The 23,812-nt window shown below is 39.1% G+C and overlaps 1 protein-coding gene across 1 annotated transcript in view; it reads left to right on the top strand.

The window, feature by feature from the left end:
• The window catches only part of LOC106884383 (ADP-ribosylation factor-like protein 8B), a 63,314-nt gene that overhangs the window by 13,626 nt on the left and 25,876 nt on the right, over positions 1-23,812 (top strand). The window lies entirely within an intron of this gene.

Below are 23,812 nucleotides of genomic sequence, written 5' to 3'. Positions count from 1 at the left end.
TTTTTTTCTCTCAAGCACACTGTCTTGTCATTCAGAATGCCTCACATCTTTGCCCCTTGCATTGCAGAACATTCTACCCTATATTGAGGAATGTCGTGTTTGAAGCTATTTTCTGTTGAGACAAGTCAAGTTTGCAGAAAATACCAATTAGATTTTTTGGTAGATATTTAACATCATTACTAAAATGACCACAAAATTTAATTTCACAGTGAAAGGGTTAAATGTGCACACAGTGCACAGGAGTGGCTGTGTGGTAAGTAGCTTGCTTACCAACCACATGGTTCCGGGTTCAGTCCCACTGTGTGGCACTTTGGGCCGACCAAAGCCTTGTGAGTGGATTTGGTAGACGGTAACTGAAAGAAGCCCGTCGTATATATATATATATATATATATGTGTTTGTGTGTCTGTGTTTGTCCCCATAACTTAGCGGTTCGGCAAAAGAGACCGATAGAATAAGTACTAGGCTTCCAAAGAATAAGTCCTGGGATCGATTTGCTCGACTAAAGGCAGTGTTCCAGCATGGCCGCAGTCAAATGACTGAAACAAGTAAAAGAGTAAGAGTGCTAAGACAATTTATTCAGGATTCCCAGCTGCTGTCTTTTAGTCAAGGAAGCTTGTCCAATTTCAATCTATTAAATTGAACCAAGACGTGAATGTGTTTTATCAACCTTTGTTGGATTTGAACTTAGAACATAGAAAGGTGAGACTAAATACAGTAATAGTATTGTCTGCCTTTTACCTTTGTGCTGATAATACAATACTCTGTTTCCTGTTAGTGAATAAATACTTGTATATGTAGCTAGTCATGAAGCCACTCTTACTACCCCTCTAGCTATTTAGATATTAGTGTAAATCATACATTTGGACTGACATACCTTCTATAAGCCTCTCTCTCTCTGTCTGTGTGTGTGTATTCATACATATAATATATATATATATATATATTCGTGCAGGTGACATGTAAAAGCACCTACTACACTCTCTGAGTGGTTGGCGTTAGAAAGGGCATCCAACTGTAGAAACTCTGCCAAATTTAGATTGGAGCCTGGTGTTGCCATCCGGTTTCACCAGTCCTCAGTCAAATCGTCCAACCCATGCTAGCATGGAAAGCGGACGTTAAACGATGATGATGATGATATATATATATATATACACACATATATATATATATACATATATCCATATATCCATTTAAAAGAAAATGGAAATAAGGAAGTTAATTGTTTATCATTAACAAATTGGTCATCTTTGCTTCTTTCAGCTATTTCAATTAACACTTGATAATTTAATTACAAATTTGTACATTAAATTTACATTTATGTGACATGAGTACAATTTCATCAGAGCAAAAACAAATGTACCTTTGGATGTTATATGTAGACCTATCAATTCATTTCAGCAGACTATATATATATATATATATATATATATATATATATATATATATATATATCTGTTAGTATAATAAATGTTTTGTAGGACAAATATAGCTGATATCATACACCCACTTAGCATTGTAAGAATTAAATTCTGTAACTCTTGACTGGTGAACTGGAAAGTTTGTTTAGCACGAGGTTGATCTATGATAAAAAGTATTCCAACCGGAACCATCCTGTCTTGTTGGGGTGCTTACGATTACATTATATAATATCCTTTCCGTTCTCTTAATTATTTGTTTGCCCTGCATATCGCATGTGACGTTCATGCATCATACATGATACACATTTCTAACATTTTTTCCAGTTTTTCAGAGTAATTTGGGACTTGTGAAAAGAAAGTTTTATAATACTCAGAATGTACAAAACCAGGGCTAACTAAATGTCTGAAAGCAAGCATAGATGATTAGGGCAAACTTATGAAAATGTTTTGAACAAGCGAAGGGGGTTAAAATTGTGGAATGTAATTCGGGGGCAGTTTGGTTGCTATATCTTTCTTTCATTTTCAAGTAATTGCTTGTCGTTTAGTGCTTGCTATGAGCCCAATTTATTTAGAGCAGAGAGATTATTGTGACACTTGCTGAAATAACTTGTATTGTCCCTGATGAGATATAAGGTCACAAGATGTAAGGTCCAGAACTTTAAGATGATATCAAAAAAATTATTATTGATACATATTGATGCACAAATGAATAAGGTTGTAGATAGTAAAAAAACTGAGTAAAGGGTTTCAGTAATTAAGAGTGAGGCAGAACAAAAGCTGATTGTATCGGTTGTGTGTAGGTGACATAGTTCTGAAGTTTTTAATAGTTTATGCTAACCTACACACTGAGAGAAAATGGTAAAGTTGTGTAATAGGCACATTTAACATTGGTAGAATAGATTTTGAAAGTTAACCAGCTATATCAATTAAATCAACCATATTGGGTTAGTATTTGTTTCACGGCCAGGAATGAGAAACGATCAAATTTAAACTTGTGTCAAGTGGGGGAGGCTAAATATTGTTAAGTTTTTATGTCCAATGGTTTGTCTCTGTTCAGTTGCTTGGCTTGCTAGAAATAGCAGCTGAGTCTCCTTCAAGTCATATCCTACTTTCTTTAGAGGGAAAGGATACATTAATAGATAGAATACTATGTAACCTGTCTAAATAAAAAAAAACAAGATGGTCATGATTGGAATGCTGGATTATGTATCCAAACCAAGATTCAGCAGCCTATTTATTGACTGTACACATCAAATTTGAGAACAAGTCAACCAAAAGGTTGATTGAATGAAACTTTGATTCAGATAACGTAATCATGTTTACATTATTATTTAAACATATGTCATTCTACATTTCTCAACATGAAGGTTTATTGAACACTTTTGTTTCAATTCCACGAAATAAACTCTGTGTGTGATATCACGAGAGAGAGATAGGTAAAGCCTTCATGCATATGACTTTGTTGAAAGCTAGGAAGGTGTTCCTAATATGACAAATATTTTATGTTCTATAAAATATATCACAAGTTACAAGTTCAGGGCTTCTGTAACTCATCTGCCTTTGGTATTTTTCCTCTTGATCACTAATTCCTTTCTTCTCGTGTTGACAAATACTGCTTTCTTTACCCCTAAATATATGAGGCAACTGTTCTAAAAAGAAACCATAGTTCACTGAATCAACTTCAATTCGTATATCTATTATTTAAGCTATTTAGTAATATTAATTCTTCACTGTGACTGATCTGCCACCACCTTCACCCTTTTAACCTCAGTAAGTATGTGAAATATCCTACTGTATTCTATGCAACACACAGACATCAGCAATTGATAGCTAATTCAATAATCTCTCTAGATGTCCATATTGTATTATTTAATGGCAATAAATTGGAGTCTTTGGCAACAGCCATACATACACAATCTCAGATCCTGTGTCCATAAGAACTTCCTTTTATTCCAAACTAATCCAGTTCTATACAATACAGAAACTGCTCTAGTGTACACCACATACCATATTCAACAGCTATTAAAGTTCTGAGCATTACATGTAATACTAGTGTTACAGTATTGTTGCCACGAATGCATTAGTAAACAGTGACACAAACAGATATGTGATAAATTGGATTTATCCTGCCTGGGTCTCTTACAAACCAACCCTGCATCCTAATGAGATGTCCACACTCCACATTCATCACTTGTTTTCACAATAAGATAAAAATTAAGATATGTGACACGAGGTCATTTTGTTTCCAAACATATTCCTTGTGTTTACATAAGCAAATACTGCAGATATGTGCACCCAATGACATTAATACCATACTCAAGCCAATGAGGGAACCACTATTAAGTCACTGCTACTATTGCTACTACTTCTATTACTTGTCATCTAACTTTGGCTGGTTACACTATGAGGTTCCAGGACTCCATAGTATTTTCAAGTAGCTAAATTGAGTTGATGAATTGCCAGTTCTATCAACTGTTAGTAATCCACCAACTGGATTAGTTGACTATAGACTGACCGTTGGCCGAAGAGGCTCTTCTGCCCAGACTGTGTCATGTAGTTTCACCGAATGATCAACATGCCCAACTTTACATGTACTGCTTCCTATGACTTCACCCACTAGAAATACAGCCAAATTTCTCTAAAATCATACCCTACTGTCTTTTTTTTTTTTTAAATGGGGGAGGTGCTGGAAAATGCAGTCCTAAATACCTTACACTTGATGTCTTAAAAAAAAGAAACAGGAAAGTGATAGATGGAACATCTTTGTTTATAGTTCTGTTCAATGAGGGAAGATTTTTGGCTAAAGAACTTACACTTCTGAATCCCCCCCACAAAGTACATGAATTTGTTTCTCTGTGCAAATTTCTTTCTAGTTTGTCAAACCCCTTCAATGAATTTCAGCTATCCTGCATTGAGTCCTCTTTGCTCACCTTTGTTGTCATCACTGCCAAAATCTGCAAGTATTAAACAAATTATGCAAGAGAACAGACAGGATTTCCCATGTTTTAATTATATTACACTTTCTACAACTGTACATGTGTATGGGTGCTGGGTGACACTAGACTTTAATGGTGGTGTACAATATTATATTTCCTGTATAAGTAACTTGACCACATAAGTTACTGACTGAGTATTCAACTACAATTACAAATCATTGAATTAGGGCCCAAAATGTTTGTGGCCTAGTAGAAAAGAGCATATTACCCTTAGTTTAGAAATAAAGGTTCCAAGTTTAAAACCAGTTTGGTATTGTGTAGTCACCAAAGAATAAGACACTTGATACTGGAGATCAAACCAATCAAAACATTGTGTAGATAACAAAAAAAGAATTGTGTTTCTGTAGATGAAGTTGATAGTTTGAGAATTTATCTTATTTGTTATGATCAGTTTAAAACTTACCCAAGTCTTTGTAATGATATTTTTAGGGGTTAACCACCTTTCAAATGATACCACTTGTTGATTGCTAAGGTTTCCAATAAGGTTGGCATTAAGTAAAATCTTATTTTAGACAGTTGCTTCTGCTGCTCATTAAAACTGGTTGATCTCCATCAACTATCAATTAAGGTAGATTATAACCGGTAACAAACTGGATAACTATCAATGTGACATGCCCTGATTTGCATACAGGTAACCCCTGTATAGTCCCCAGACATTACCATTTGTCATATCTGGAGTGCAGGATCTACAGCTTGATGCTCTTAACCCTCTTCCCAGTATTGGAATTGTTATCTTTATAATTGTTCTGATGCTGTCGGTCCTGGCTACTAAACAACTATTAGACTTCTACCAAAATTTAGCACAGTACTTTCTTAGTCTGAAATTACTGGATGGACAAAATATGAAGCTGATATGTAGGTCTTGATCACTGGCTTGCTTGGTCAAGACTGTTTATTGGCACTCCGTTGCTTACGACATCGAGGGTTCCAGTTGATCCGATCAGCGGAACAGCCTGCTCATGAAATTAACGTGCAAGTGGCTGAGCACTCCACAGACACGTGTACCCTTAACGTAGTTCTCGGGGATATTCAGCATGACACAGTGTTACAAGGCTGACCCTTTGAATTACAGGCACAACAGAAACAGGAAGAGAGAGTGAGAGAAAGTTGTGGTGGAAGAGTACAGCAAGGTTTGCCACCATCTCCTGCCAGAGCCGCATGGAGCTTTAGGTGTTTTCGCTCAATAAACACTCACAACGCCCGGTCTGGGAATTGAAACCGCGAGTCCACTACCCTAACCACTGGGCCATTGCGCCTCCACTTGGTCAAGACTAACCTAGAGCTAAATAACAATGATAAAAGACTAATTCAAACTTCAATTCCCCCTTTTCCAGAGTATTTTGTTATGCTTTTGTTGGTGTCTTTTAAAAGAAAGAAAACCTTTTTCTATTTCCCACTAATAAAGTATTTTTTATATAGTCTCTTCAAGGAAATGCTTGGATAGTGAACCCAACACACTGCATGGCAAGGACCATTTGGTCCCTGTGCACCTTTAGCAAGGCCCACTCTGTTGCATATATAATACATGCAACATTGACTTTATGTATTTCCTGGAGATCAACCATATCAATCTTATCAATCTTAGAAGACCAACAAAAGTCACGAGTATTGCTCCTAAACTCCTGATGTACTTAAAAAAATGTTTGAAAGCTTGTAACATTTATTTAGCGTCCAAAATATAGGTCACGCATTGTCAAAATGTTTTATAGACTTTTTTGCAATTTAAGCTAATAAATTTAATTGACAGAAACTTATTTTTAAATGTTCACTAAAACTAAATAATCAGGGTTTGTTTTTATTTCTTGTATTGTTTTCCCATACAAGAGTTCTGTACATTTGCTTATAGTTAGAGTATATCTGGTGTGGTAAGACTGAATGCTCTTCTAAGCATTAAATGCTTGCTTTATAGCATAAGAGGGAAGTATGTGTCAGCTGGGAAAACTAAAGCAAGCAGCTCTTTCTATTGCCTAAGGAGGATATGCCCATGCCTGTAGCAGCAAGGTTTGAATATGTGACCATCCAATTAGAAGTACTCTCTTTAACTGGACTTTCAATAGTGGTGTCAATCTGACTTTAAGAGACAAGTATAGTTGCAATTTTATATTTAATGTTTTAGCTATGTGAATTAATTCTATCTATATTGATTATCAAAATCAGGCCTAACATGATGTCAGTCCCATATTTCATTGGTTTGTAGTGGCAAGCAGAGTCTGTTTATGTGGTGCTTCTAGAAGACAACCTGGCAGTATCCATTCTTTCCACAATACATTTATGGCAGGGGGGAAACCTTTATAATCTCTGCATACTGTCCACTTCTTGGACTGGTTACATTTCGTAGCTGCAGAGAAAATGTAGGCAAGATCAACTTGGATCTTCAGTGATTGCTCCTCAAATCTCCCCTAAATCACATCAAAAGGAAAACTGGAACACCCATGATCATAAGTCTGTATAACTTAGGGCACCATGACCGGGAGGTGTGCATCAGCTGCTATTGTAATGGCACGCTATCAGTGTGCTGGTATAAATGCTCATGAATGTGTGTGTGTGGAGAGAAATGCTTGTCAATTCGTCACATTGTCTGTTTTAATGTATGAGAGTGGGCTGAAAAGTTTATAGGTTGACTGCAAAGGAGTGAGGCTAGAGCTATGAAATCTTGCAGGCATTACGTAGTTTAGGAATGTAGTGTGTGCGTGTTAGCAGCACTGTCCCATCCCAGATGTGTAGGAATAATTTTCTATGGGTTACATTTGCACTTAGTAGAGCGTCAGCTGCTGTTTGGTGCTTAAGTATGTTCTGGCGCTGAAGATGAAGCCTTGCCTTTTGAATATCATTGGCAATGATGTAAATGTGAGGTCACCTTGAATAATGATCCAGAGATGAGGAGAAATAATGTTACCTTTAATTTTTAATTCTTAGTTACACAGCAATTTTTTTGTCTTGTAACAAAATGATGTATGTATAGAATGTATAATTAGTATATAAATTACTACATTATTTTAGGTAATTAACTTTTGGACAATGATTCCAAAACATGAGTATGTACACAACTTTAGGAGGGAACAGTGGTTGTAAAGCAGAGTATATTGGCCTTTGGCTGCCTTTAGCAGGTTCCACTGTCTCCAGCCTCAGAAACCTTGAAAAAGATTTTGGGTATTGCTCTTACTGCTTTAATTAAACCTTATGAATAAAGGGTCAGTTTGAGAGTCCTACATGTGTATAGCGTATGAATGAGGAAGGTGTGGTCCTCTTTTAATTGTAATTACATTTTAGTATTATTGTTATTTGATGAATTTCAAGTCCTGATTAAGCTGGACTGTGATCAAACGTATTCAATCTTCTATGTTTAGAACTACACATTCCGATGTCCTTGTGTTTTGAGGGATATTTGACTGCTATTTCTAGTGCATTTTTTTAAATATTAAGTCATGAATCATCAACATAGAACTGAGCCCCCTTCACACACACACACACACAGATTGCATTAGACAGCTGCTTTGTTACACAAGCAGATTTTACTTTGACAAATATGTGCCAATGACAGAATCTCTCATATGTCACCCTCCCGGGAAGTTTTATTTTTACATTACATGAAAATAAAAATGGAATAGTCATGGCTAGACTGTCTTTGAACATGGGTCTGCTTGATCAGGGCTGACCTGTGACTAAATTACAACTCTGACAAACTGTTATACACGTTAAATTATGCACACAGGTTTCAAACTACAATGTTATGATGGATCATTATTATTATTATATTGGTGGTGGGGTGGGGTGGGCTAAGTCGATTACAGTGCTCAGTGTTCAACTGATGCCTAATTTATCAACTCCGGATGGATGAAAGGCAAAGTCTGCAAGAGCAGAATTTGAACTCTGAATTGCTGCTAACGATTCTGCCAACTCGCCACCTTGAAATGTATGCTCTTTTACTTGTTTCAGTCATTTGACTGTGGCCATGCTGGAGCACTGCCTTAAGTAGAACAAATCGACTCCAGTGGCTAGGGCAGCGGACTCGCAGTCATAGGATCGCGGTTTCAATTCCCAGACCGGACGTTGTGAGTGTCTATTGAGCGAAAACACTTAAAGCTCCATGAGGCTCCAGCAGGGCATGCTGGCGAACCCTGCTGTACTCTTTCACCACAACTTTCTTTCACTCTTACTTCCTGTTTCTGTTGTACCTGTAATTCAAAAGGTCAGCCTTGTCACACTCTGTGTCACACTGAATATCCCCGACAACTACGTTAAGGGTACACGTATCTGTGGAGTGCTCAGCCACTTGCACGTTAATTTCACGAGCAGGCTGTTCCGTTGGTCGGATCAACTGGAACCCTCAACGTCATAAGCGACGGAGTGCCAACAAGCAAGCAAGCATATATTGACAGCAATTTAATGCAAGGATTGGTTTCACCTTTAAACTGCATTGGCGATTCATTTAACATTTCTCTTGGTATTCCTTCTAACCAAAGTTTTAAAAAAAATTATTTAATCATCCATCTACCTACACACACATTCATTCCAATTTTTTTCACCCTCATATTGCATTGTTGAGTTATCATCATCATCATCATAACATCTACTTTTCCATGCTTGTATGGTTCAGTTCATTGAGGCAGATTTTCTATGCTAGGTGCCCTTTCTGTTGCCAAACCTTAACCCATTTCCAAGCAACGCCAACCCTTACCCACTTCCAAGCAAGGTAAAGTTTCCACAGAATATTAGAAATTAACAACACTGCTTGTATAACAGTGACACTCATTTACAGCTATCATACAATGTCAAAACAAGGAGGCGTGCACATGCACGCTGGTATACACAACAGGCTTCTTTCAGTTTCCATCTGATAATTTACGTGCAAGACACTTAAAAAAAAAAATTTGTTAACCTAGGTGTAGGGGTGGCTGTGTGGTAAGTAGCTTGCTTACAAACCACATGGTTCCAGGTTCAGTCCCACTGCGTGGCACCTTGGGGAAGTGTCTTCTACTATGGCCTTGGGCTGAACAAAGCCTTGTGAGTGGATTTGGTAGACGGAAACTGAAAGAAGCCCATCGTATATATATATATATATATATATATATATATAATTTTTATGATGGTAGTTTTTGACTTATTTAGTCCCTCGAAGCGTGAGGCATTACTACACAGTTAATGCCCTTTATATAAATTATATATATTTATGAAAAAAATGAGAAATTTTTTTTCATTATGAGGTTTTTTTCACGCTGACTACTTGATAAATTCTTATAAAGATTTTATCCTATATTATATTATATATATATCTGTGTTTGTCCCCCCAGCATCGCTTGACAACCGATGCTGGTGTGTTTACATCCCCGTAACTTAGTGGTTCGGCAAAAGAGACCGATAGAATAAGTATTAGGCTTACAAAGAATAAGTCCTGGGGTCGATTTGCTCGACTAAAGGTGGTGCTCCAGCATGGCCACAGTCTGGACTGGCTCTTGTGCGGGTGGCACATAAAATACACCATTTTGAGCGTGGCCGTTGCCAGTACCGCCTGACTGGCCTTCGTAGGATTTTCGAGTGAGATTGTTGCCAGTGCCCCTGGACTGGCTCTTGTGTGGGTGGCACATAAAAGACACCATTTTGAGCGTGGCCGTTGCCAGTACCGCCTGACTGGCCTTCGTAGGATTTTCGAGTGAGATTGTTGCCAGTGCCCCTGGACTGGCTCTTGTGTGGGTGGCACATAAAATACACCATTTTGAGCGTGGCCGTTGCCAGTACCGCCTGACTGGCCTTCGTAGGATTTTCGAGTGAGATTGTTGCCAGTGCCCCTGGACTGGCTCTTGTGTGGGTGGCACATAAAAGACACCATTTTGAGCGTGGCCGTTGCCAGTACCGCCTGACTGGCCTTCGTAGGATTTTCGAGTGAGATTGTTGCCAGTGCCCCTGGACTGGCTCTTGTGTGGGTGGCACATAAAATACACCATTTTGAGCGTGGCCGTTGCCAGTACCGCCTGACTGGCCTTCGTAGGATTTTCGAGTGAGATTGTTGCCAGTGCCCCTGGACTGGCTCTTGTGTGGGTGGCACATAAAATACACCATTTTGAGCGTGGCCGTTGCCAGTACCGCCTGACTGGCCTTCGTAGGATTTTCGAGTGAGATTGTTGCCAGTGCCCCTGGACTGGCTCTTGTGTGGGTGGCACATAAAATACACCATTTTGAGCGTGGCCGTTGCCAGTACCGCCTGACTGGCCTTCGTAGGATTTTCGAGTGAGATTGTTGCCAGTGCCCCTGGACTGGCTCTTGTGTGGGTGGCACATAAAATACACCATTTTGAGCGTGGCCGTTGCCAGTACCGCCTGACTGGCCTTCGTAGGATTTTCGAGTGAGATTGTTGCCAGTGCCCCTGGACTGGCTCTTGTGTGGGTGGCACATAAAATACACCATTTTGAGCGTGGCCGTTGCCAGTACCGCCTGACTGGCCTTCGTAGGATTTTCGAGTGAGATTGTTGCCAGTGCCCCTGGACTGGCTCTTGTGTGGGTGGCACATAAAATACACCATTTTGAGCGTGGCCGTTGCCAGTACCGCCTGACTGGCCTTCGTAGGATTTTCGAGTGAGATTGTTGCCAGTGCCCCTGGACTGGCTCTTGTGTGGGTGGCACATAAAATACACCATTTTGAGCGTGGCCGTTGCCAGTACCGCCTGACTGGCCTTCGTAGGATTTTCGAGTGAGATTGTTGCCAGTGCCCCTGGACTGGCTCTTGTGTGGGTGGCACATAAAATACACCATTTTGAGCGTGGCCGTTGCCAGTACCGCCTGACTGGCCTTCGTAGGATTTTCGAGTGAGATTGTTGCCAGTGCCCCTGGACTGGCTCTTGTGTGGGTGGCACATAAAATACACCATTTTGAGCGTGGCCGTTGCCAGTACCGCCTGACTGGCCTTCGTAGGATTTTCGAGTGAGATTGTTGCCAGTGCCCCTGGACTGGCTCTTGTGTGGGTGGCACATAAAATACACCATTTTGAGCGTGGCCGTTGCCAGTACCGCCTGACTGGCCTTCGTAGGATTTTCGAGTGAGATTGTTGCCAGTGCCCCTGGACTGGCTCTTGTGTGGGTGGCACATAAAATACACCATTTTGAGCGTGGCCGTTGCCAGTACCGCCTGACTGGCCTTCGTAGGATTTTCGAGTGAGATTGTTGCCAGTGCCCCTGGACTGGCTCTTGTGTGGGTGGCACATAAAATACACCATTTTGAGCGTGGCCGTTGCCAGTACCGCCTGACTGGCCTTCGTAGGATTTTCGAGTGAGATTGTTGCCAGTGCCCCTGGACTGGCTCTTGTGTGGGTGGCACATAAAATACACCATTTTGAGCGTGGCCGTTGCCAGTACCGCCTGACTGGCCTTCGTAGGATTTTCGAGTGAGATTGTTGCCAGTGCCCCTGGACTGGCTCTTGTGTGGGTGGCACATAAAATACACCATTTTGAGCGTGGCCGTTGCCAGTACCGCCTGACTGGCCTTCGTAGGATTTTCGAGTGAGATTGTTGCCAGTGCCCCTGGACTGGCTCTTGTGTGGGTGGCACATAAAATACACCATTTTGAGCGTGGCCGTTGCCAGTACCGCCTGACTGGCCTTCGTAGGATTTTCGAGTGAGATTGTTGCCAGTGCCCCTGGACTGGCTCTTGTGTGGGTGGCACATAAAATACACCATTTTGAGCGTGGCCGTTGCCAGTACCGCCTGACTGGCCTTCGTAGGATTTTCGAGTGAGATTGTTGCCAGTGCCCCTGGACTGGCTCTTGTGTGGGTGGCACATAAAATACACCATTTTGAGCGTGGCCGTTGCCAGTACCGCCTGACTGGCCTTCGTAGGATTTTCGAGTGAGATTGTTGCCAGTGCCCCTGGACTGGCTCTTGTGTGGGTGGCACATAAAATACACCATTTTGAGCGTGGCCGTTGCCAGTACCGCCTGACTGGCCTTCGTAGGATTTTCGAGTGAGATTGTTGCCAGTGCCCCTGGACTGGCTCTTGTGTGGGTGGCACATAAAATACACCATTTTGAGCGTGGCCGTTGCCAGTACCGCCTGACTGGCCTTCGTAGGATTTTCGAGTGAGATTGTTGCCAGTGCCCCTGGACTGGCTCTTGTGTGGGTGGCACATAAAATACACCATTTTGAGCGTGGCCGTTGCCAGTACCGCCTGACTGGCCTTCGTAGGATTTTCGAGTGAGATTGTTGCCAGTGCCCCTGGACTGGCTCTTGTGTGGGTGGCACGTAAAATACACCATTTTGAGCGTGGCCGTTGCCAGTACCGCCTGACTGGCCTTCGTAGGATTTTAGAGCGAGATTGTTGCTAGTGCCCCTGGACTGGCTCTTGTGTGGGTGGCACATAAAATACACCATTTTGTGCGTGGCCGTTGCCAGTACCGCCTGACTGGCCTTCGTGCAGGTGACACGTAAAAGCACCCACTACACTCTCTGAGTGGTTGGCGTTAGGAAGAGTATCAGCTGTAGAAACTGTGCCAAATCAGATTGGAGCCTGGTGTAGCCATCCGGTTTCACCAGTCCTCAGTCAAATCGTCCAACCCATGCTAGCATGGAAAGCGGACGTTAAACGATGATGATGATGATGATATTTCCTGTGAAATATTTTCAGGGTATGAGATTGATATTGATCAGAGTAACTGGATGTTGTCATCGTCGTTATTGAAACTGCTATAAAAACAGTTTACATATTTCAGTACCACACAAATTTATTGAAACAGTTTGCATGAAACGAATTTTACAATAATACTGAGACTGGTTGGTGTGTGAGTTTTAATATGGCAAAGCCAACAATTGAGCCTCTAAGTGGTCTGTCATCCTGCTAGAAATAATTGTCAAATCTCCCTCATCATAGTGAAAATAAAGGTAGACGTATTCAGTATTGTAGTTCTAGATATATTATGGCCTAGAAACAAAACTTTAAAATGTGGGATGGTCATGGCTGAAACTATCTGAGTTAAAGGTGATGTGGGTTAAACAAATAACATACGTCTGATTATTATTTATAAATAGGAGCAAGGATGGCTTTGTGGTTGAGAAATTGCTTCCTAACCATGTGGTCTTGGGTTCATTCTGTACTTTGAGCATATGTCTTCTACTATAGCCCTAGCTGACCAAAGCCTTGTAATTAGATTTGGTAGATGGAAACTGAAAGAAGCCCCTTGTATGTATGTACAGGGTGTCCCAAAAGTCACTGATGGGTTTCAATTTTTAATAACTTCCTTAACTCTACAAATAAATGCATGAAATTTTGCAACAATATAAAGGACATAATGGAAATTAATATGCACAAGTCAAATTTTGCAATACCTCTACATCACATATGGAAAATGACATCACTTAAACGGCAGCCATTTTCAGCTTCACACATCCAAACTTTGCACCTAGAAAGTTATCCTCTGAAGCACAAGTCTGGGCAAGATTGTTTATGGAAGACCAGCAGTTACCCATGCATACCAGACTCCACCAATATATATATATATATATATATGATATGGAGGTCAATCGAAACTGAACCAAATTTGATGACTGGCACCCGTGCCAGTGGAGCGCTTACAGCACCATCTGAGTGGGATCACTACCAGAGCAGCAGTCTTGCTTCCGTGCTGGTGGCACGTGAAAAGCACCATTTGAGCGCGATCGTTTCCAGCTTCATTTTGCTGGCATTTGTGCAGGTGGCATGTGAACAAAACATTGGACTGTCTCCTATGCACGTAGCACGTAAAAAACACCATTTGAGCATGGCCGTTGCCAGCACCACCGGACTGGTGCCAGTGGCACGTAAAAAGCACCCTCTACACTCTTGGAGTGGTTGGCGTTAGGAAGGGCATCCAGCTGTAGAAACTCTGCCAGATCAGATTGGTGTAGCCATCTGGTTCGCCAGTCCCCAGTCAAATCATCCAACCCATGCTAGCATGGAAATCGTACGTTAAATGATGATGATGTGTGTCTTGACATCATGATGGTTGTAAACAAGTATCACTCTCATACAAGTGGTGTTATTCATTTTCAGCCTTCCATGGAAAGCGTGTCAGGTCAAGGGTAAATTTTACCTTGCCTGGAACCAAACGGGTGAGGGTTAATGACCGAAATGACATCCAGCCATTGAAAACCTGCCTAAACTAATTCCATCTGACCCATGCAAACATGGAAAAGCGAACAATAGATGATGATGGATTACAATATAGCTTCAAATTTATAGGGAGGAAGTAGAAATATTGTACTGTTCACGTCTGTCTTAAGTTTTTGTTGAGCTCTAGGTTTGCTCTGATCTATGATCAAAAGCATTTCAGATATGATCATTCCATCTTATTTTGAGATACAGTGTTAAGAATTACATTACATTATCCAACAAGTTTTAAGACGAGGTTGGGTGGGTGTGATTTGAGGGAGAGTTGGCTGTTATTTTTAGCTGTTGAGACTTTTATGTATACCAGCAACAGTTGAAGAGATAGAACTGGGGGGTCCTAAATTTCACTCAGGACCTGCCAAGAGATGACCTTTTTATTGCATGTTTGTAGGATTAATCCTTTTGATATCAACGCTGACAACAGCCCTGGTTCTGGCATACAATATCTTAAAATTTTGCCAGAAACCTTTTAAGTTTCAAACTTCATACTAATATACAGATAAATAATGAAAATGTTGCTTGACTTGCTAGAAATAACTGCTAAATCTCTCTAAATCATGTCATACCGTTTTAAAAGATAAAGATAATGTAGATTAGTGCTTGAAAAAAAGAAAAGAAGTGATGGTTGCAATTAGAACACCTTTGATCGTAGATATTGTTCAAACCAGGCCAACTTGGAGCTAAATATCCACCACCACCACCCAATGAATTAACATTTTAGCTATTTTACTTAATTACTTTCAGATTGTTTGTTATTTTATCAAAATTTATTGAAGCATATGGACTTTGTATTTCATCAGAAATATAGCCATGAAAAGGTGAACTTGACAGATTTCTTTTATCTGAATTCCTTGCTTATAATCATACCAATAGTCCGTTTTGGCTCGTGATGTAATTTTTACAATACTTCAAAGCATTTGTTATGATTTATATAGAACTCAATTGAATTCAACTTCTCAAAGAAACAAAAATATATCTGATGTCACAGACTCCCATTTTCTTAAGGATTTACTAAAGCAGACTCCTCTCTTTTCTTTTCCCTCAGTTTAGAAATGGAAGTTGTAGTTCTTGTTTGATTGTTAGTTTTGTTTTTTGCTTTTTTTGCAGTCACATGATGTTGAGTTATCTACCCACATTCTAGTAGTGTCATTGCTCTCGCCATATATATGAGAGTGGGTGTGTACATATGTATACTTATGTGTATGTACAAGCACACGTTTACACACACATACACACACACACATACACGCACACACACACACATAGTGTGTGATTTCACTAATTATTTACCCTCTTCGTTATTGTTTTGCTTCTGTTATTTATTCCTCTGCCACTTCTGTCATATATCTTCTCAGCTTTAGGAAATTGTTTTGCATTTAAAAATTCTTTTCTCTATTCTCTCATGACCTTTGACATTTGCCGATGTTGGATTGAAAATTAGGTTGTTGTGCCATTTTCAGTGTATATTTATTTCCCTTACAAAAATATCAGTTATTTGTGTGAGTGGGAGAGAGAGAGAGAGCAATATTTATATATGAAGCAGATTATTTATTGATGACTTCGTTATTAGTCTGTGTCTATATAAATGAGTGTGTTGCCTTTTAAGTGTGATAATTACAAGCTCCCTATTTTAAGACAATGGAATATGTTTTATTGAAATTTCTATATTAGTTATCTTTTGTTGTAAGTACTTCAGAATCTGGTTAGGGTTTTTTTCCTCCCACTCCTTAATTTTTTTTTTTTTTTTTTTTTTACATACTCTTTACTCCTTCTCTTTTATTTCTTTCAGTCATTTAACTGTGGCCATGCTGGAGCACCGCCTTTAGTCGAGCAAATCGACCCCCCAAGACTTATTCTTTGTTAGCCTAGTACTTATTCTCTGTCTCTTTTGCCGAACCACTAAGTTACGGGGACCTAAACACACCAGCATCGGTTGTCAAGCGATGTTGGGGTGGACACACACACACACACACACACACACATATATATATATATATAAATATATATATATATACATATACATATATAGTACAGGCTTCTTTCAGTTTCCGTCTACCAAATCCACTCACAAGGCTTTGGTCGGCCCGAGGCTACAGTAGAAGACACTTGCCCAAGGTGCCACGCAGTGGGACTGAACCCGGAACCATGTGGTTGGTAAGCAAGATACTTACCACACAGCCACTCCTACGCCCATATATTTTATAGTGTATTTTCCATTTTCTTTTTTTTCATTTTATTGTTTCCCCACCTTGATATTTCTTGGCTCTGAACCAATATTACTGAATGGAATAAGTTTATTGTTAATTCTATTTTCAGTTGTTGCAGATTAGTAGTTAGAAGGAAATCTTGAGTGGAATTAGAAGTTGCAAAGAAATGTGCAGTAAAATGTTTAATGGGATAGGTTGGGGGGGGGGGGGGAATCTAGCATTTAGCATTCAGATTTTTTTGCCTGTTTTAAATTGAAAACATTCTTTTGTAGTTTCAAAGTTTCAGTGGTGTGTTTGTATATTTTTAGAATGACCTTGTAGGGTAGGTGTGAGATGTTGGACATGATTAGTTGTAATTATAAAACCAGTATAATACTCGGGGCAGATATGGCTGGATTAAATGCTAAAGGGTTAAGATGCTTTTGTGTAGGAACACAACCTACCAGTATTATTATTTTTTTTTTTTTTTTTTTTGTAGAGTTGGTTTTTGTTTTAATAGAATACAAACAAATATAGAAAATAGAATATAAACGAATTAACAGAATAAAAAAAGAATAAAAATATAAAATCACTTTTGGTTCCATTGCCCTCTGGTTTAACTTCTCTATTTTTCTTTCACTATTCTAGAACAATCACGAGCAAGCTGCAGTTTGCACGACTTTCTGAATGGCACGCCGAATGCAAAATTACTTTGTATTATTTTTAGTAGTATCAGGTCGGCCCGATGATAGGTCATGTCTCCTGCAGCTTGCTTCTCAAAAAAAGTTTGTCTGTGCCTGTACTAGAGTGTAGGTCTGTTGCTGATTTAAATTCAAATCTCAATAGTAATTGGTTATTTAAATTTTTATTTATTATTTTACCTCTTAGTTAGGAAGGGAAGAGCTGTACTCATGACACTTTATTTTCAGGGCCTTTAAGGGGAAAGGGAATGTATTAGTCTGAAGCTAAAGACCTGGCCTCAAAGGCTTGCAGTGGAGTGAACTCCACTAAAAACACTCCAGCACCAAGTAGTGGTATTAAACTAGACAATGGATTAGGGACTCACAACACAAAGTGTTAATACAAATCTCATCGGATGCACTAAGAATTCTACTGATCCTTCACCCAGGATTGTTACTTTATTTGCTACTACACATGGCTGTTGGGTAAGGAGTTTGCTTCCCAACCATATGGTTTCAGGTTCAGTCCTGCTATGTGGCACCTTGGATAAATGTCTCTTCTATAGATTCAGGTTTAATCAAATACCTTGTAAGTGTATTTGGTAAACGGAAACTATGTGAAAGCGGCGAGCTGGCAGAAACATTAGCACGCCGGGTGAAATGCTTAGTGGTATTTCATCTGCCGGTACGTTCTGAGTTCAAATTCCGCTGAGGTCAACTTTGCCTTTCATTCTTTCGGGGTCGATAAATTAAGTACCAGTTACACACTGGGTCGATGTAATCGACTTAATCCCTTTGCCTGTCCTTGTTTGTCCCCTCTATGTTTAAGATGCATTGAAATCGTGAAGCTACAAGATTATGGATGATAGTTCAAAAACAAATCAATTGAGCATGACATTTGATAGAATAATCTGAATGCTAAAGGGTTAACATTTGCTACTCCAAAGGAAACAAAAAATCAAAATAGAGCTATAATGATTAACAAGAGATAATTTTTGTCATAAACTGGGATCAATTCAATTGATTAAATATATTTCTCTCCCTGAAACAATTGATTGTTCAAAAATTATCTATATCCTATCAGAGCTATCTCGCTGATTACTTCCTGAGGTGTTAAAGCCACATGTTACGTTATTATTTTAACTCTTTTCTAGATCTTTTATGACACAAACATCAAATCAACTCTGTCTTCCAACAACTATATCAACTATTTTTTATTTTTTTAGTTTTTCTCTTAATTATTCAACTCTGGTTGTATCCAATGTTGTTTAACCCAAGGAATCAGCATTGATCAGGCAAACTTATATTCCAAGACATTCCAGTGATGACTATCCTGTCTTTTTCTTCACATAGTATATCTAGGACCAGATTGTGTAATGTCTTTTCTTTTCTATTCAGATAGGATGTGATTAGAGGGAGATTTGGCTGCTATTTCTACCTTCCAACTGCATAGGGGCATTCCTTTGGTGGATCAAGGAAGGCCTCATTGTTTTCTTCACATTCCAAGAAAGTAGCAGCTGCTGAATTAAAATACTGTGCATTTATTGCTGAGCATAATCTCCCAATTTCTATTTTTGACCACTTACCTGGCCTTGTTGCAAACACCTGTCCTGATTCTAAAATCGCCCAGGATACAAAGTGTGCCTGAATGAAAGGCACATACATCTTTCTTAAAGCCATTGGCCCCTACAGCTTCAACACTTTATTAAAAAAAAAACACTTCATTCATCAATCTCTTTGCTCGGGGATTTAATTTTCTTAGAAAGACCTCACCTATTATTAAGTTACAAATGATTGTGTGTGTACTTATTGTCAGTTTGTAATCATCCAATGAATTGTATCTTCTATAGTTCCAGGCCAACCAATATGTTGTAAGTGAATTTGGTAGATGGAAACTGAAAGAATCCCATGTGTGTGTCTTTGTGTTTGTTTATTCCCCATCATCACTTGACCTGGTGTTTGTTTACAACCCCTTAGCATCTCATCAAAAGAGACTGGTAGAATAAGTACCAGGCTTGAAAATAAGTGACGGGGTTAATCTTTATTTTTTTTTTTTTTTACTAACCCTTCAAGGTGGTGCCTCAGCTTGGCTACAATCCAGTGATTGAAACCAGTAAAAGTTTTAGTTTGTCTGCTATTAACAGTATATACTATAAATAAATGTTATAAAATGGAATATTAAAATAATGAACAGTGGGAGATTAAATAGTGGTCACCATAGCAGAAAAAAACTCTTAGTACTTTGAGAAAATGGAGTTGCAGTTGCTCTGTAATGTAGACAGTAAAACAAACACTAAGCAAGATACATTGTTAATTCTATCAGTGAGCTTGTTTCTCTTTTGTCAGAAAGTGGTGCTTGTCGTCGTCGTCGTCATTTAACATCCGCTTTCCATGCTAGCATGGGTTGGACGATTTGACTGAGGACTGGTGAAACCAGATGGCTACACCAGGCTCCAATCTGGTTTGGCAGAGTTTCTACAGCTGGATGCCCTTCCTAACGCCAACCACTAAGAGAGTGTAGTGGGTGCTTTTACGTGTCACCCGCACAAAGGCCAGTCAGGCGGGTACTGGCAACGGCCACGCTCATCTCACTCGAAAAACCTCATGTGTCACCCGCACAAGAGCCAGTCCAGGGGGCACCGGCAACGATCTCGCTCGAAAATCCTATGACGGCCCCGCACAAGAGCCAGTTCAGGGGCACTGGCAACGATCTCGCTCGAAAGATTTCATGTGTCGCCTGCACATGAGCCAGTCCAGGGGCACTGGCAACGATCTCGCTCGAAAAACCTCATGTGTCACCCGCACAAGAGCCAGCTCAGGGACACCGGCAACGATCTCGCTCGAAAGATTTCATGTGTCGCCCGCACATGAGCCATTCCAGGAGCACTGGCAACGATCTCACTCGAAAATCCTACGACGGCCCCGATCTCGCTCGAAACATTTCATAATCTCTAATATTCAGTGTGTGTGTGTGTGTGTGTACACATATATATAATTTTAGCATCTGCTTCTTCCATGTTTGTATGAGTTGGACAGAGTTCATTGGAGCAGATTTTTCTATGGGCAAATGCCTTTCTTGTTAGCTACCCTCACCTGTTCCCAAGTAAGGTTATATTTCCTCATGGCTGGATGTATTTTCACACAAGACTGGAAACTAATAACAATGATGCTCATTTACAACTATCACATGATGTCAAAACAAGGAGATCACACACATACATATACACTTGATGGCCTTCTTTCAGTTCCCATCTACCAGTTCCACTCATAAGGCTTTGATCAGCCCAAGACTATAATAGGAGACACTTGCCCATAGTGTCATGCAGTGAGACTGAACCCATAACCATGTAGTTGGAAAGCAAGCTTCTTAACCACACATACTTCTGCCTTTAAAAATTCCGACTCATTTTATACCGATCAGTTGTATTAGGAAGGTTCCTTTTCCTTCCCCCCCCCCCTTTCATGCTATTTCTTTTAATGGAGTGTATTTTTAGAGTGTGTGAGTGATTGAATGTGTTCATGTATGTGTATATATGTTCTATTGGCAACAATATATGCTGTTACAGAAGAATAATATCGACATGATGTTTGCATTATCCAACTGGTGTGTTACCATACTTGTTGCTGGGAACCCATGGTTAGGCAGAGATTTGGACTCTACTGTACCCTGCTGTAACTATTACATCAACAGTAGATTAAATTAATCCCAGTTCTTAATTAGTACTTTCATTGTCTCCAGAAGGAAGAAAGACAGAGTTGATCATGGCAGGATTTGCACCCAGAACAAATTTGGTAAATTTCCTAAAGTGCCAATGATTTTGCCAATCAAACACCCTGAGGAAAAGTTTACTTAAGTCTCAATATATTCTATGTTAAAATATACCAGAATTTCAATATCTTTCATTTATCAAGCCTAACAAACAAAGCCTCATTATCTGTACTTTGTAAACTTTCTTAAACAATTTTAACAGGGAATGTGAATGACCTTTGACCGTCATTCTATATTTAACAATTTAATTTTTATGCAGTGTCACTAACAGCAGAGATAAATACTCTGAGTTTACCAACAAATAGCATTATATAGACAGAGGAAATGAATTCGGTGTTGACAATGACAGCCAATCCTTGTTGACTTCTTGAAACTCTGACTTTATATTTTCAATCCTTTTACTTTCTCATATGGTTCCACATCAACTGGCATTCATATTTATATTCTTGCTGTCATGCATTTTCTCTCCCCCACCTCTCACCTATTCATTTTCACTTTCATTTTCACTCTCTTGCTCACTCAGTCTCTCATACTTATCATTCACTCTATCACTCATCTACTGTTCTCTCTCCCTCTCTCTTCTCATCATCAGAGCAGTTCTTATTTGCTAGACCTATAATCAAAGACGTTTCAGCTACAAACATCCAGTTTTCAGAGATTTTCTTTTTCTCCCCTTCAGAGTATATCCAGGACTATATTACCGTAAAGCCTCAAGTATAATCTGCATTTTTTCCCCAAAATTTCTGTTCTGTATAAACATAATCAACTGAATTTAAATACAGACAACACTTATATCATTGCGAGTTTAGAAGAAAAGTAAAATATAGTTATAACTTAGACAGAAGGGCAGTGCCCACTGGTGGAAGAAAAGGAGGATCTTAATATTCTCAGGCCTTGACCAAATGCTTGCAACAGACCAGACTCTGCTAAAAGTACCCAAGGGTCAGGTGATGGTGTGAAAGCAGATAATAGAGATTAAAATTAACTAATCTATTTGAATGGCTCCTGCAAAATTTCAAGGCATTACCCCAGCATGGCCATAGTCTAGTGACTGAAACAAGTGAAAAATAAGATTTAAAAAAAAAAAAATGAATTTTCTCAGTAGAGATTACTCACCAGTAAGTCATAAGTGACGTGTTAAAACTCTCCATCATATTGACTCCAGCTTCATTTGCATGTGATGATAGTTGCCGTATAGTAGAAATGGTAAACTTGCCAAACTAAATGTTGCATTTAGTTCACACCCCTTTATGTTCTGAGCCCAAACCTCATTGGGATTGACTGTTCATTTCATCTCTCCAGGGTTAATAAAGTATGTATTTGGAAAATACTGGCTCAGTTCAGCCACCTATATACCTTACCTATAAATTTGTTGTCTTATGCCAAAAGAAATTATTTGTGATAATAAAAGAATCATTTGAAAGATTCCACATTCAGCCTCCAAGAGTTTTATTAGACTACAGAGGTTTAACCCTTTAGCATTCAGATTACTCTGCCAAATTTAAGGCATATTTATTTATCCACATTGTTTTGAATTAATCCTGCATTATTTCATAGCTTCAAGATTTCAATGATGTGATTGTTTATTTTTAGAATGACATTGTAAGGTATGTGTGATAAGCCATTTCTGGCTGGTTTGAACATAGAGGAGGTAGAATAGTTGGGCTGGATTTGGTCAGGTTAAATGCTGAATAATTAAAAGCAAAGGTAGCCTAAGTATAACGATATGTAATCAAAACAAAAAATACCACAAGGTATTTGTTTACTTCATTAATTCTTTCATTCCACATTGATAAACTTCTTGAATTACCCAGCCATGCATGTAACTGTTATTGTAAGACAAAATTATTTACAGATAAGACTAAATATAAACATGATGGAATATTGTAGACCACAATAGAAACAATCTAATCTAATGGAATTAGAAATAGGAAGATTTTTAAGACAATGTGTTAAGGGCTCAAACTTCCTGTTTTATGTTTTAGATTGAAACATTTCATCAAAATTCCAAGTTAATTAAAAATTTTTCACTGTTTTCAAAATTAATCAAAGCACAGACAGTTTATTTCAACAGAAATAAGGTAACGAAAGAGTGAAAGTAGAAGAATAAGATTGAGTGTAGTATAGCTACTATTTCTAGCAAATCAAACAACCACTTTGAGGCTCTCTCAGCTCATTTTGAATCTAGCCAAAATCTAGACTAACCCTCATAACTAGCATCTTGGTTATGTAGATATTAGTTGTCTAATGAAACAGTTTTAATCAAGTCACCATTTGACTCGTAGGTGGAAAATACTTCACATTGTTTTAATAATAATAGGAGCTTGTGTGTAGCCACTTCAGTTGCTAGAAATCACAACAAAATTCCCCTCAACCACACTTTATGTTACAAAAGGGAGGGTGCATTGGATAATGTAGACCTACAGTGGGAATGATTATGACTGGAATATTTTTGACCATGAGCATGGATCAGAGCTGATCTTGGGCTAAACAACAGATACAAGTTGTTGTATCATTGACTCATAAATAAATTTGTGAGGTGTGTATCCAAACTACCCTCCAATTTTTGAGGTGTGTATCCAAACTACCCTCCAATTTTTGAGGCATGCCTTTATAATTATTACCTGTCTTAG

The sequence above is a fragment of the Octopus bimaculoides genome, chromosome 3 (assembly GCF_046866305.1).
Source record: "Octopus bimaculoides isolate indiv1 chromosome 3, ASM4686630v1, whole genome shotgun sequence".
NCBI classification, from domain to species: Eukaryota; Metazoa; Mollusca; class Cephalopoda; order Octopoda; family Octopodidae; genus Octopus; species Octopus bimaculoides.
Note: the sequence above shows the minus strand (reverse complement) of the source record. Positions and strands in the feature narration are given on the sequence as shown.